The following is a 15,238-nucleotide window of genomic DNA, read 5'->3' on the forward strand; positions in this document are numbered from 1 at the left end:
TGGAGTGGTACCTATTTATCTACTTGCACTTTGACGTGCTTTCGAACTGCTAGGTTGGCAGGAGCTGGGACCAAGTAATGGGAGCTCATCCTGTCACGGGGATTCGAACCGCCGACCTTCTGATTGGCAAGCCCTAGGCTCAGTGGTTTAGACCACAGCGCCACCTGTGCCCTTGTATCACCCTTGGACATCCCTATTTTCCTCAGAGAAATGTTGGGGGGCATGGAGCTATCCAATCCCCGAGCCATCTGAAGGCAGCCCTGAATAAGGAAGGGTTAAAAAAAATATATAAAATGTTTTATCATGTTTTAATATATGTTGGAAGCCAGTCAGATGGGTGGGGAATAATAATAATAATAATAATAATAATAATAATTAATAATAATAATAATAATAATAATAATAATAATAATAGGACTGCAGTAAGTACAGACAGTATTATATGCCTTAATCCTTCTGTCATTATTGTCTGGAATGTCATCTGCCTCTCAGACTCTCCTGTGGTTCAATGGGTTAGTGCGTTCAAGCCCACCCAGGGACAGCTGCACTGCAGGGAGTTGGACTAGATGATCGTCAGGGTCCCTTCCAACTCAACAATTCTACGATTCAATCCCCTACCTCTAATCATGGCTGGAGTTACCTAACGTTGTGTAGGAAAACAATATTGTTACATTGACCACACTCAGTTGAGATATAACACCTACCCAGGCTGGATTTCCTTGGGAAAACTCCTAGACATGGAATGGTAATTTAGTCATTTAGTCCAACCCAGTGTGAAAGCAGGAAATCCTGATAGCTGGCCATACACCCTCTGTTCAAACTTTTATAAGGGTGAGCTCACCATTTTCTGAGGCAGTTTGTCTCACTTTCAAGCAGCTCCTATCATCCAGAGGTTCTTCCTAAAGTTTAGCCAAAATCCCCTTTCTAGGTCCAGGTTCTACCTTCTGGAGCGACAGAAAAGAAAATTGTTTCATTGTTGTCTATGTGACAGCCCTTCAAATATTTGATGATGGCTGTCATGTTGGTTCTCTTATATGGGCTAAATACACTCAGCTACTTCAACTGTTTGTCATAGATTGATCTCCAGGCCTCCTCACCATCCTTTTCACCCTTCTATGGCAACATAGGAGACAACACCTAGGGGCCAAGGTCCCTTCAGCCCCCACCCCACCCCACCCCAATTGAGGGGGCCAAAGCTGATGGGCATGTGCCATGCCTTGTGATTGATTATGCAGGGTGGGGCTTACCTGTCCCCCACCAATATTTTATTCAAGTTGGTACCCCTGTATGGCATGTCCCAGTCTTTCAGTATTCTGCTCAATAGAGCTGTATCATTACTTCTCTCATTCTGGATGCTATGTCTGTTGATGCAACCTACATTTATTATTCTTATTATTATTAAAGGTCTGTATAGTAAAAGCTATGGTTTTCCCAGTAGTGATGTATGGAAGTGAGAGCTGGACCATAAAGAAGGCTGATCGCCAAAGAATGGATGCTTTTGAATTACGGTGCTGGAGGAGACTCTTGAGAGTCCCATGGACTGCAAGAAGATCAATCCTCTCCATTCTGAAGGAAATCAGCCCTGAGTGCTCACTGGAAGGACAGATCCTGAAGCTGAGGCTCCAATACTTTGGCCACCTCATGAGAAGAGAAGACTCCCTGGAAAAGACCCTGATGTTGGGAAAGATGGAGGGCACAAGGAGAAGGGGACGACAGAGGACGAGATGGTTGGACAGTGTTCGTGAAGCTACCAGCATGAGTTTGACCAAACTGCGGGAGGCAGTGGAAGACAGGAGTGCCTGGCGCACTCTGGTCCAGGGGGTCACGAAGAGTCGGACATGACTAAATGACTAAACAACTAAACAACAACATGTTTTAATGCCGCTGTCATCTGGCAGGGATGATGGTGAAGTTCTCCTCTCCAAGCTTCGCTTCGTTTTCCCTCTCTGCGCAGCGCCCCTTCAGCGAAGCGGGAGGAGAAATTTCTTTTTAATTTCTTTATATATATTGTCTTTACCTACATTTTCACGTGTTTTAAGTGAAAGAGCCTGGACATAGCAGGACTTTAGCATGGACTGAGCCAAGTCACCACAGCTGTTTCATCAAGCCTGGGCTGTTTTAAGTGAAGAGCTGCCAATCAGCTCACAGTGGCAGGACTTAATGCTGGTGAAAACTAACCCTGAGTCATTAGATCAGTGGTCTTATATTTAAGCGATGAGACTACCAGATAACTGGGACGTTGCTCCTGTGTTCTGTCTGAAGGGCCAAACTAGATGTGATTGGAGCTGCACAGTTTCTTGCCCATGTCTCTGCATTGTGAAACAGGAGGTTGGGGGTGTAATTTTTTGCAAGAAAGCTGTGTAAAGAGTGTCTGCCCCCTCTTTATTATTATTTATTGAATTTATATACCCGGGGGTCTCAGGGCGGTTCACAGAAGAAAATCAAGATATAAAACCACAAAATACCTTATAAAAATAAAAACCCAATAGTGCCCCTCCCCCCAAAAAAAAACATTTAAAAAGGGCATAGGATGTAAATCGGATCAACCAAAGGCCTGGTTAAAAAGGAATGTTTTCACCTGGCGCCTAAAGGTGTATAAAGGCAAACCTCCCTGGGGAGAGCATTCCACATTCAGGGAGCCACTGCAGAGAAGGCCCCATTCTTGAGTTGCCATCCTCCGGACCTCTCAAGGAGGAGGCACGTGAAGGAGGGCCTCAGAGGATGATCTCAGGGTCTGGGTAGGTTCATATGGAAAGAGGTGGTCCTTGAGGTATTGCGGTCCTGAGCCGCTTAAGGCTTTATAGGTCAAAACCAGCACTTTGAATTGGGCCCGGAAACTCATTGGTAGCCAGTGCAGTCGGACCAGGATCTGTGTACAGTGGTACCTCAGGTTAAGAACTTAATTCGTTCCAGAGGTCCGTACTTAACCTGAAACTGTTCTTAACCTGAAGCACCACTTTAGCTAATGGGGCCTCCCGCTGCTGCCACACCGTCTCTGCACGATTTCTGTTCTCATCCTGAAGCAAAGGTCTTAACCCGCTGTAGTATTTCTGGGTTAGTGGAGTCTGTAACCTGAAGCGTATGTAACCTGAAGTGTATGTAACCTGAGGTACCACTGTATTTTGCTTGTCCAGGATTTCTGGGAGCAGCAAACATCATCAAAACCTGAAGTGTATGTAACCCAATGTACCAGTGGAATATGCTCAAACAGTATTGCTCCGGTGAGCGACCTGGCCACTGAATTCTTCACCCTCTTCTTTTTTCCTTCCTGCGGTCCACCTCTTCAGACACCTATACTTTCCACCTGGCTCACTTCTCGTGTCTGAGCAACCACACTGGGCTTGAGAAGAACAGGAGTTTGGGTGACCAACTGCAAGGAAGGATTATTTATTTAGACCAGTAGTTTTTTTCTGGGGTACTAGAGGGTATAGAGTACTGGCACACACAAACACACACACATGCCAAATGTTAAAAGTACCGTATTTTTTGCTCCATAAGACTCACTTTTTCCCTTCCAAAAAGTAAGAGGAAAAGTGTGTGCGTCTTATGGAGCGAATGCAGGCTGCACAGCTATTCCAGAAGCCAGAACAGCAAGAGGGATTGCTGCTTTCACTGCACAGCTATCTCTTTTGCTGTTCTGGCTTCTGAGATTCAGAATATTTTTTTTCTTGTTTTCCTCCTCCAAAAACTAGGTGTGTCTTGTGGTCTGGTGCGTCTTATAGAGCGAAAAATACGGTACTTAAGGACCTGAGCAGGAGCAATCCAATTTCTGGAGGGTATAGAAACTTTGATTTACCAGAAGAAAATATTAATGCAGTTATTTTGAGATGAAATATCTGTGCAACAACACTCTTCCGACCTTGACCTAACCCAAAGCCATATTAGTAAGGAACAGAAAAGCCCAAATTCAGAAGTGCCGTATGGAACTTCTACCACCAAAACTTTCCCTCACCATCTCCACAAACTACCACTATCTCTTCTGCAGCTTTTCGAAAGGTAATCTTCAGCCATAAAAACTATGCTAATGCACATGCCTGGTTTTTAATTAAGGCTAAATCTAATTCTGCTCCAACTATAGCTAGCTTTGTTGATCTAGGTATTGAAAACAGCCTCCATGCAAACATATTTTGTACCTTTTCTAATTAATCTAGCTTATCAATTGTCCACAAGAGTGCACCATACAGTAATTGTGGTATGATCCTTCATTTATATTTTTCCAGAGCTAGTTTTAACAAGTTTCCCCCTTGGAAATCATCAACATAATAGATCTCTCTGTGGGTTGAGTCATTTGTAATATTTGGGGTTGCCATGAGCCCATTGAGCGATTTCTGAATAATTAAGGCCTTCTCCCTGAATATTAGCCAGCTTACCTTTGAAGGTAGAGGCACCTGGAGAAGAATCTGAAGAGAGCGGGCTCCTGTACCACAACCAGTCTTTGCCACTTCAGTCTCTGAATGTCGCCCTACTGAATGTAAATGGAGCAATGCTGGATTCCATTACATTCAGGCACTGCTGGAGGAAAAGCCCAAGGCTATGGGCTGGCATAAGGATGGGCTGGCAAAGAGGGAAAGTAATGGAGCAACATTGCTCCTTAACATTGGCACACCCTCCAACATTTTTCCAATGAAAATAGGGATGTTCTATTCAATTCTTCTTCTTCTTCTTCTTCTTCTTCTTCTTCTTCTTCTTCTTCTTCTTCTTCTTCTTCTTCTTCTTCTTCTTCTTTCCTGTCCATCTGGCTGGGTTGCTACAGCCACTCTGGGCAGCTTGCAACATATATAAAAACATAATAGAATATTAAACTTTGAAAAGCGTCTCTATTCAGGGCTGCCTTCAGATGTCTTCTAAAGGTTGTATAGATGCCTATAACAACAACAACAAATTTTATTTATACCCCGCCCTCCCAGGCCAAAGCTGGGCTCAGGGCGGCTAACATCAATAAAATCACAGTAAAAACATAATGGGGGGAAAGGGGGGGGAGGGAACCCAATTTAAAATACAGGTTAAAATGCAATTTAAAATGCAGCCTCATTTTAAAATAGCCGATAAATCAAGACCATAAGGGGAGGGAAACATAAGGGCCAGACTAAGTCCAAACCAAAGGCCAGGCAGAACAGCTCTGTCTTGCAGGCCCTGCAGAAAGATGTCAAGTCCCGCAGGGCCCTAGTTTCTTGTGACAGAGTGTTCCACCACGTCGGGGCCAGTGCTGAAAAGGCCCTGGACCTAGTTGAAACCGATCTAACCACCTTGAGGCTCGGGACCTCCAAAGTGTTGTTATTTGTGGACCTTAAGGTCCTCCATGGGGCATACCAGGAGAGGCGGTCCCGTAGGTATCTCCTTGGGGGTTGCATAACTCCATACCCTCCAGCATTTCTCCAATGAAAAAAGGGGTGTCCTAAGGAAAAGCAGGACATTCTGGGATCAATTCAGAAACCGGGATGGCTTCTGTAAATCCAAGACTGTCCCTGGAAAATAGGGAAACTTGGAGGGTCTGATGGTTGGCCACTTCAATCTGAGCTGGAAAAGAATTTGAGAGTGTGAAAACCTCACCTCTGCTTTGCAGTGAGCTTTACTAAACACCTGAAGTTCTTTTGCAATCTAGCTAAGGAGAACTTCACCACCATCCCTGCCAGATGACAGCTGCATTGAAACATACCGCAAGTCAATGGATCTGTTTACTGGCAAGACATGTTCCTTCAGGCCTACTCTTGCCGCTGTGTTTCCCATCTTCTGAAGAATCTGAGTAGTCTTCAACAGCAAGCCCCACATGCAATGCATTGCTGCAATCTAGTCCAAATGTTGCCAGAGCATGCTGCCATTCTTTATCTGTCCAGGAGGCATTGGAGTTAATGTACCAGTCAGTGTTGGTGAAAGACATTTTATGCCACAGATTCCTTTAGGGCATCTGTCAGAGCCACCCGAGGTCCCAGCTCACAAGAGACCAAAGTCCAGTCCAAGATATATACAAAAGGTTTTATTGAAGAACATTGTTGTCGTTACATCCAAGCTCCGTGGCTCCGCATCTGTTACCCTTAGATGTTAGAAGTCCCCTCTGAGTCAGTCCCGCCCCTGCACCAGCTTAAGAGGCTTGTACTGCTCCACCTTTTCCTCTCTTTCCTTTTCCGCAGGGTCTTCCTGCCCCCCTGTGCTCCCTCCCTCCGGGACTCCCCCAAGGCTGAGTCTTCTGCCGCCTGCTCCCCCCTCCTTCGTGCTTTGGGACCAGGCTCCTCCTCAGGGCTCTCCTCATTTCCGCGCGCCTCCACATTTGAACTTGGCGCGCGTACGTTGCCTCTGACCTTCCTTTCGACCGTTACGCTACTCTCGGTACTACACTCCTCCCCTTCCGGCAGGACGTTTTGCTCCGAACTCCTTCCCCTCTCTGCTTCCTGTTCTGCTCTTTCTGACACACTGGCAACTCCACCCCCTTCACTCCGTTCCGACGGAGAGGCCGGTCCCGATCTCCAGCCCCCGCTGGGGATTCCCCCTTCGTTCCCCTGCTTCTGACTGCCTCCCTCTCTACTGCCCCTTGGCCTGACCAGGGGGGCTCCCTTTTGGGAATCCTCGGATTCACTTGACGGACTCACTGACAACCTCGGGTCGTCGTCGTCCTCTTCCTCGTCGCCCTGGGACCCCTCCCCCTCGCTCTCTGTCCCTGAAACCCTGAAATCCATCCCCCCTCGAAGCCCCCCCTTCCCCCCTCCCGCCCATCGGGTGCAGGTTGTAGGAGCTGCAGCTCTTCGGAGGTGGATGCAGGATACAGGTTGTGTACCTCCATATCCTCTGCTTGCAGTTCGGTGTATGAGTGTTCGAATTCGGGTTCTTGACCCAAAGTGTTCTCTTCTCCCTCTTCCATTGGTACCTCGTCTGGTGCTGCCGGCCAAGGTCCCGTCAGCCATTTCCTGCGCCAGTCCTCCTCTGGTTGCTCGTCCCACCAATAAGAGGGTTCTGTATCCACCCCTGAGCACGATCCCCTGGGCGGGCTAGATTCTGGCGTTCTCTCCTCGGCTGAAGAAAAACCCCGGAAAGTACTGTCTGAGAGTGTGGGCGTAAAGAGCCAGTCATCAAAGTACTCGGCTGGCATGGGTCTATGCGGGAAAAGGGCATGGAACTCGTCTTTTAGAAGAGGTTCGTCTAAAGCGTAGCCCGGCACCCAACCGTTGGCACTGGCTGGAGTGCCCTCTGTGGCTAGAAAGTATTCTACCCCCTCTTCCCCCCATCTCGAGTCCAGGATTTCTGTGACCTCGTTGAGTGGTTCGGCCCTAGGCGCCCTCTCCCTCTCCTGTGACTTAGTGTGTAGTTGCGGGACTGTTTCAGACTCCTGAAACCTGTGCGGTGCCTTGTAGGGTGTGAGCACCGACCTATGAAATACCGGATGCACTCTGGAACCTTCGGGGAGGGCTAGTCGAAAGGCTACAGGGTTGATCTTAGCCTCCACCTGGTACGGCCCTAACTGCCTGTGCCCTAGCTTCTTCTTGGCCAACGACTTGGCTGGCATCGCTTGGGCCGCTAACCACACCCAGTCCCCCACCTGGATCTCCTCCCCCGCTCTCCTGTTTTTGTCTGCCTGCACCTTATATGCTTGCTTGGCCAGCTCCAAATGTCTCCGCAACTCTTCGTGCACCTCCTGCAGCTCCGCTGCAAACTGGTCGGCTTCTTGCGGCACCCCCTCTCTCGGTGCCCCGAACCCCGGGAAGGTTCTGGGATGACGACCGTTGTTCGCGAAGAACGGCATCACCCCCGTGGACGCGTGCTTCGTGTTGTTATAGGCAAACTCTGCCATCGGCAGGTAGTCCACCCAAGCTGCGGGTCGCTGATTGGCGTAATATCTCAGGTACTGCTGCATGATCGCGTTGACCCTCTCAGCTTGGCCGTTGGTCTGTGGGTGTCTCGCCGACGTAAGGTTGATCTTGACGTTCAGGATACCTAAAAGCTTCTGCCAAAAATTGGAAACAAACTGGCGCCCCCTGTCGGACAGGATGGACTGCGGCAGCCCATGCACCTTGAACACGTGATCAATGAAGAGTTTGGCAGTCTGTTCCGCCGTCGCCACCTTTGCGCACGGAATGAAGTGCGCCATCTTGGTGAACAGGTCCACAACCACCAGTACCGCCGTCTTCCCTCTGGAGCTGGGCAGGTCAGTAACGAAGTCCAGGGCTACCCTCTCCCACGGTTGCTGTGGCGTTTCCAGCGGTTCCAACAGCCCCACTGGCTTCTGGTGTACTGGCTTGAACCTCTGACAAGTGTCACACCTGGCGACGTAATCCGCTACCTCTCCGCGCATCCGGGGCCACCAAAAGTCCCTTGCCACCAGTTCTATTGGCCTCTCCTTACCGAAGTGGCCAGCACTGGGGGCGTCGTGCAACTGCTGCAGAACCTTTGCGCGAAGCTCGTCGCTTGGCACGTAGAGGGCACCTTTGCGAGTTAGCAGTCCGTCGCGTAGTTGGAACTCTTCGCCACTCTGCACACCTCTGCGCAACTCCTCCATTTTGGACTGTGCAACTGATCCACTTGCAACACGCGTCGCACCGCGTCCAGATCTACTGTGATGGCAGCGCATGACCACGCCTGCGGTACGAAAATGTGCTTGGCTGCTACTGGCGCCGCTTCATCGAGATATTGCGGTTTCCTGGATAGCGCATCGGCTATAACGTTGGAATCTCCTGGGATGTACTCTATCCGAAAGTCGAAATCCGCGAAGAATTCCGCCCAGCGCATGTGTCTCTGGCTTTGGAGCTTCGCCGTGCGCCAATACTCTAGGTTCTTGTGATCCGTGCGGACCTGTACTGTGTGCTTGGCTCCTATGAGGAAGTGTCGCCACGCTTTGAAAGCTGCGTGAATGGCTAACAGCTCCCTGTCCCATATGGTGTAGTTTTGCTCCGCCTTGCTGAGCTTTCGGGAGTAAAAGGCACCGGGTCTCCAGTTTCCATGTGGATCTTCTTGCAGGAGTACGGCTCCAACCGCTCTGTCTGACGCGTCGGTCTCCACTCGCATGGGCCTGCCTGGATTCACGTGCAGCAGCTGCTCCTCGGAGGCGAAAAGGCTTTTAAGCTTCCGAAAAGAGCGCTCCGCCTGTTCCGTCCACACGAACCTCTTCTTCTTGGAACTCAGAGTGTCCGTGATCGCTGCCGTCTCCTTTGCAAGACCTCTGATGAATTTGCGGTAGAAGTTGGCGAAGCCGATGAATCTCTGGACTTCCTTCCGATTGTGTGGGCTCTTCCAGTCCAACACCGCACGGACCTTGACGCTGTCCATGGCGAGCCCCTTGTCGGACAGCTTGTAGCCTAGGAAATCCACCTCCGTCACATCAAACTGGCACTTCTCTAACTTGGCGTAGAGCCTGTTCTCCCGTAGTCTCTGCAGGACTTCTTTTACGTCCTTCTCATGGGCCTCTTCCGTTTCCGAAAAGATCAGGATGTCGTCGAGGAAACACACACATTTCTTGTAGAGGAGTCCCGCTAGCACGTGATGCATAAAGGCTTGGAAGACGTGAGATCCATTTTGGAGACCAAACGGCATAACTCTGTATTCATACGTGCCCAGAGGCGTGAACATGGCCGTCTTCCACTCATCGCCCTCCCGGATGCGTATGAGGTTATACGCTCCACGCAGATCCAATTTGGTGAAGATCTTCCCCTTCCTCACGGTTGCTAGGAGATCATCTATCTTGGGCATGGGGAAGGCCTTGGGCTTGGTCATACTGTTTATGAACCTATAGTCCACAATGAGTCTTTTTTGGGGCGTGTCCTTCTTCTTTACAAAGAACACAGGACTGCCCCCCACTGCTTTCGATTCCCGGATGAATCCACGCTTCAAATTGTGCTCTATGAACTCCCTGAGCTCTTGCATCTCGTCCTCAGACATGGAATACAGTTTTGCAGTCGGCAACTGGGCCCCCGGCACCAGGTCGATGGCACAATCATAAGGTCTGTGGGGCGGCAACTGGTCAGCTTCCTTCTCGCAGAAAACCTCCAGGAACCCTTCGTACTTGCTAGGTACTGCCTGCACCATGCCAAGTCGCAGCTGCTGCTCAGCCCCCTCCTCCTGGCAGGACTGGATGCAATTTTGAGCACAGTACGATGAGCAAAAGGTGATCTGGCGTTGGTACCACGCTACAGCAGGACTGTGTCTCTCCAGCCAACTCATGCCTAATACTATAGGCGTGTCAGACAGGTGGGTGACATTGAAGCTAATGACTTCTCGGTGATCTCCTATCCGCATCACCATGGGAGGTGTCTGTTGCACAACTTGCCCTCCAAGCAATTTCCTGCCATCCACCGTGACTACGTTCAGAGGCGTTGTGGCGGGCAGAAGCGCTATGCGATGCTGCTTGACGAATTGCATCCCCACGAAATCGGCGTTGCTCCCAGAATCGATCGTGATGGGCACTTCTAGGGTGGTCCCATTTGGCAACTGAAGTGTTGCGGTGAGCTGCACCGCTGGCTTGGGTGGTAAAGGGTCTGTGGGTTGCAAAGACGCTGGGGACTGTTCCATAGATCCGCCTGGCTGAGCCCCAGCATTCGTGCTTACAGCCAGGCACTTTCGTTTCCCCTGAGGCTCCTCTTCTTGGATCACTTCTGCTGCTACCGTTGCTAAAGCTGCAGTGTGTTTCTGGAGCCTCTGGGGGCACTCTTTCGCCATGTGCAGTGCACTGTCGCAAATGTAACACTTCCTGGTCCCTCTAGGAGGCTTCGCCTTTACTGCACCGGAAGCTGGGGCTCTGGCTGTTGCTTGAGCCTTAGCACCACCAAGTTCCATCGGCTCCTCCCCCTGCCTCCCCAGCGGCGAGGGATGTGACTGACTGAACTCCCTGGGGGTGAAAGAAGACGTCCTCGCTGGTGGACACACCTGACGTTCTTCCTCATTGTGCCAAGGACGTCCCTTGTGACGTATCCCAATCGCCAGAGCCCTCTGCACCACCTCCTCCAGGGTCTGAGGTCTGTCTCCCCTGGCAAGTTCGTCCTTTATGGGACCGCTGAGACCCTCCCAGAACAAATCCCTCACAGGTGTGCAGTCTTTCTCCCAGCGTAACGCAGTCAGTAAAGCAAAAAATCTGGAATGGTACTGACGCACAGTGGCTTTGTCTTGCCGCAGTCCAAATATCTCCCTGCGTGCAAGATCCAAATCTACGGTTGACTGGAAGCAGGCATCCATCGCTTTAATGAATTCAGCAGAATCGCGGCGGGCAGGGCCATCTTCACGCCACAAATTGCGCAACCAGTCTCTGGCCGCCCCATACAAGTGAGAAACAATAAACCCCACTTTCTCCTCCTCATCTTTAAAGTCATGACGAAGCAAGTGCAATGCATACAAAACGTCTGCTCTGAAACTGGGGTAGTGCTTCAGGTTCCCATCGAAGTGGGTGACTAGGCTGCCCCCCCGCCTTCCAAGTCCAATTCCCTCTGATCTGGACCCTGGGAACCCTTCCCTGTTTGCACGCTCCCACCTTGTTTGCAGGTCTTGGCAGCGCTTCTCCATTTCGTCATGCTTCTTCTGAGACGCAAGGACTGCAGCGGTGAGTTCGGAAACTGTAGTTCGCAGTGCTGTCAGCTGATCCTCCGCACTCATGGCTGTCACCGTTTGTGAGCTTTGCAAAAAAAAATTTTGCGTTCTTTGGGAGGGGACTTACTGTCAGAGCCACCCGAGGTCCCAGCTCACAAGAGACCAAAGTCCAGTCCAAGATATATACAAAAGGTTTTATTGAAGAACATTGTTGTCGTTACATCCAAGCTCCGTGGCTCCGCATCTGTTACCCTTAGATGTTAGAAGTCCCCTCTGAGTCAGTCCCGCCCCTGCACCAGCTTAAGAGGCTTGTACTGCTCCACCTTTTCCTCTCTTTCCTTTTCCGCAGGGTCTTCCTGCCCCCCTGTGCTCCCTCCCTCCGGGACTCCCCCAAGGCTGAGTCTTCTGCCGCCTGCTCCCCCCTCCTTCGTGCTTTGGGACCAGGCTCCTCCTCAGGGCTCTCCTCATTTCCGCGCGCCTCCACATTTGAACTTGGCGCGCGTACGTTGCCTCTGACCTTCCTTTCGACCGTTACGCTACTCTCGGTACTACACTCCTCCCCTTCCGGCAGGACGTTTTGCTCCGAACTCCTTCCCCTCTCTGCTTCCTGTTCTGCTCTTTCTGACACACTGGCAACTCCACCCCCTTCACTCCGTTCCGACGGAGAGGCCGGTCCCGATCTCCAGCCCCCGCTGGGGATTCCCCCTTCGTTCCCCTGCTTCTGACTGCCTCCCTCTCTACTGCCCCTTGGCCTGACCAGGGGGGCTCCCTTTTGGGAATCCTCGGATTCACTTGACGGACTCACTGACAACCTCGGGTCGTCGTCGTCCTCTTCCTCGTCGCCCTGGGACCCCTCCCCCTCGCTCTCTGTCCCTGAAACCCTGACAGCATCCAAGTTAAGGTCCAGATCTGTGAACATCTTGCAGCTCCTTAAGAATGAACAGAACTCCACCCAGAGCAGAGAGCCAACCCCCTTTGAGACATATGAACCATTCACAAAGAGGAACTCTCTTTTATATGGATCAAACTCCAGTTTATTCACCCTTACCAAGTCCATTAAATCTCTTTTACATTATTTGAGCCATTATCTGAGAAGGAAGGGGGGGGGGAGAGATTCAGCTCTCCCAACTCATGTGAACCACCATCTTCCATTTCGTACATGAGAATAAGTGTGGCTGCCCCATCATATCTAGTTTGGCCTAGTTTTTGTTGTTCAGCTACCATTAAGTGCACAAATGTCATATTTTCCCTTGGTACAAGGAAGGAAGGAAGGAAGGAAGCTCATCCCTCACAAAACAGTTGCTTGAGCTAGGGTCTTGATATGGGAGAAGAAATGTTTTTCCTACTGGGAAGCGCATAAACTGAGTTTGCAAAAACTGCCCTGTCCTCTTTCCCCACCTCCCTATAGGGGCTTGCCTAGAGGAGAGGTTGACCAGAGGAGCAAGTCAAAGAGTTCTTACCCTACTGCAGCTCTTAGCATGGTCCCTTAACAGAGAGACTGCCTATTTGAAGGAATAACCTGCCTTCCGGTGGGAGGATCAAAGGCAGAGGTTATTTTGACCTCCAGCAACAAGAGCCAATGCAGAGAACTCTAGGAGAAGCAGAGGGCATGGAACATCTTCCTGGAAAGAGCTTTCAACAGCTCGCTTTCTGATGAAGTCTCACTGCAGAGCAGAAGAGAGGGTTGGAGCTGGTAGAGGTTGCCAGCGCTTCCAGTTAGTCCATCACGTACCCTTCAGTGTTCCTCTGATAAAAACTGGGATATGGTTTGGCAATGATACCTCAAGAGGCATCTGAATCTGAAATATACTCAAGTCAAGAGTGGATTTCATGCTCTTTATTCAGCTCATAGTGGTGAGGAGGAATGAAAGTTCCCCCAAAATATCTGCTTTATATACATTATTAACACAATGGGCTGCACGTGATTGGCTAATTCCAGGATTCTCCTGTAGGCCAATCAGGTTGTGGATTCACTTCCACCTGGAGCTGGATTGGGTGGCTCCTGCGGACCAATCATACTGCTGCATTGTTCCTTGGACCAATCAGACTGCTGCATTCTGAATCCTATTGTTCTAGGACCAATCAGACTGCTGCATTTTGGATCCTATTCAACTCAGTACATAACAGAACCTATGGAGGACAAATAGACAAATGGACAGACAAACCAGTTTCAAAAATATGCAGTAGATGAGCTGAGCTGGATATCCACGAAGGCTGCACCAGCCTTGATCTGGGAGCTCAGTTTGCAAACAGGTCATTGAGAGGTTGCAAGCAGGTCACATACATGGCAATATATTCCTGGGAAAGAAGGGAGAGGACTGGAGGGCTGGTCCCACTCTCCTCCCCCTACTCCTTCTGCAGGGAAAGAAGAGAGGGAGGGAGTGCTGTGTCCCCATATTGCTGGGGGCCACTTCTACACTCATAACTTGCTTCTGCCACACAGCAGCTAGAAAACAACTTGTATATCCCATCTTTTGGCTACAAGAGCCCCCCAAGATTAATGTGCATTTACACCTCCTTGCCCATGAATTTGGCCCCCATCCACATGGCTTTCCCCTCCACCAGTCCCTATCCCAGTCCATTTCAGGCTTAAACTTGGATTTTCCCTACCCAGTGATGATCCAAATACAACCCCCCCCCCAGCGGTCTATCCCTCTGTTATGTACTGAGTTGAGTAGGATCCAGAATGCAGCAGTCTGATTGGTCCTAGAAAAATAGGATTCAGAATGCAGCAGTCCGATTGGTCCTAGAACAATAGGATCCAGAATGCAGCAGTCTGATTGGTCCGCAGGAGCCACCCAATCCAGCTCCAGGTGGGAGTGAATCCGCAACCTGATTGGCCTACAGGAGAATCCCGGAATTAGCCAATCACGTGCAGCCCATTGTGTAAAAAATGTATATAAAGCAGACATCCTGGGGGAATTTCCATTCCTCCTCACCACTATGAGCTGAATAAAGAGCATGAAATCCACTTTCGACTCCGAGTATATTTCACCCTCCTATGGTTACTATGGGTATGGTGCTCCAGTTTGTGCAGTTAAGGAGAAATTGTCCCACTTCCAGACCCAATACTTCCTCTGACATTCATTTGCCTTCTGGCAGCTCTCATACTTACTTCTGGCTCAGCTGGTATTAAGCTGCCTTTCCAGGAATTGAATTATTATTATTATTTTTGCATTCTATCGTTAATAAGTGAACAGTTGCATGCGTGACCCATGTAGTCGATGCCTGCCATTTCCCCGTATTTCTGGAGCTTCGTATATGTGCGAAACAAAAGTCAGCCGTAGTAAATTCAGGTAAAGCCTTTCCCCCACTCTATATGTGTGACGAGTGGGGGGTGGGGGGTGGGTTACAAGTGGTTCACTTCAGCACAACAAAAGCCATCTTGGATATGATTTCTCCTGAGCAATGGCCTGCCACAAGCCACGGATAGGATCTCAGCTGTTAATACAGTTTCCAAACACTTCTTCTGCCAAATGGTGTGTCTGTCTGTCCCCCCCCCCCCTCGCTGCTGCCTATTACTGCACACGGTGACGATAGGGCTATAATTGGAGGCAAGGGCACTGGATCTTTTCCCAGGATCCACTCTTGGAGAAAGCTCTCTGCGCATATTGTCATGATCGACATACACATGTGTGCCCCGGCAGAGGGAAAGGCAGCCATTATTGATGACTGGCCCAGCCAGGCGTCTCATTCCCACTCTGCCCACGCTGCTCTCCTGCTTTGGTGACCTCTTTTC

Source organism: Podarcis gaigeae (assembly GCF_964106915.1).
Source record: "Podarcis gaigeae genome assembly, chromosome: 5".
NCBI lineage: Eukaryota > Metazoa > Chordata > Lepidosauria > Squamata > Lacertidae > Podarcis > Podarcis gaigeae.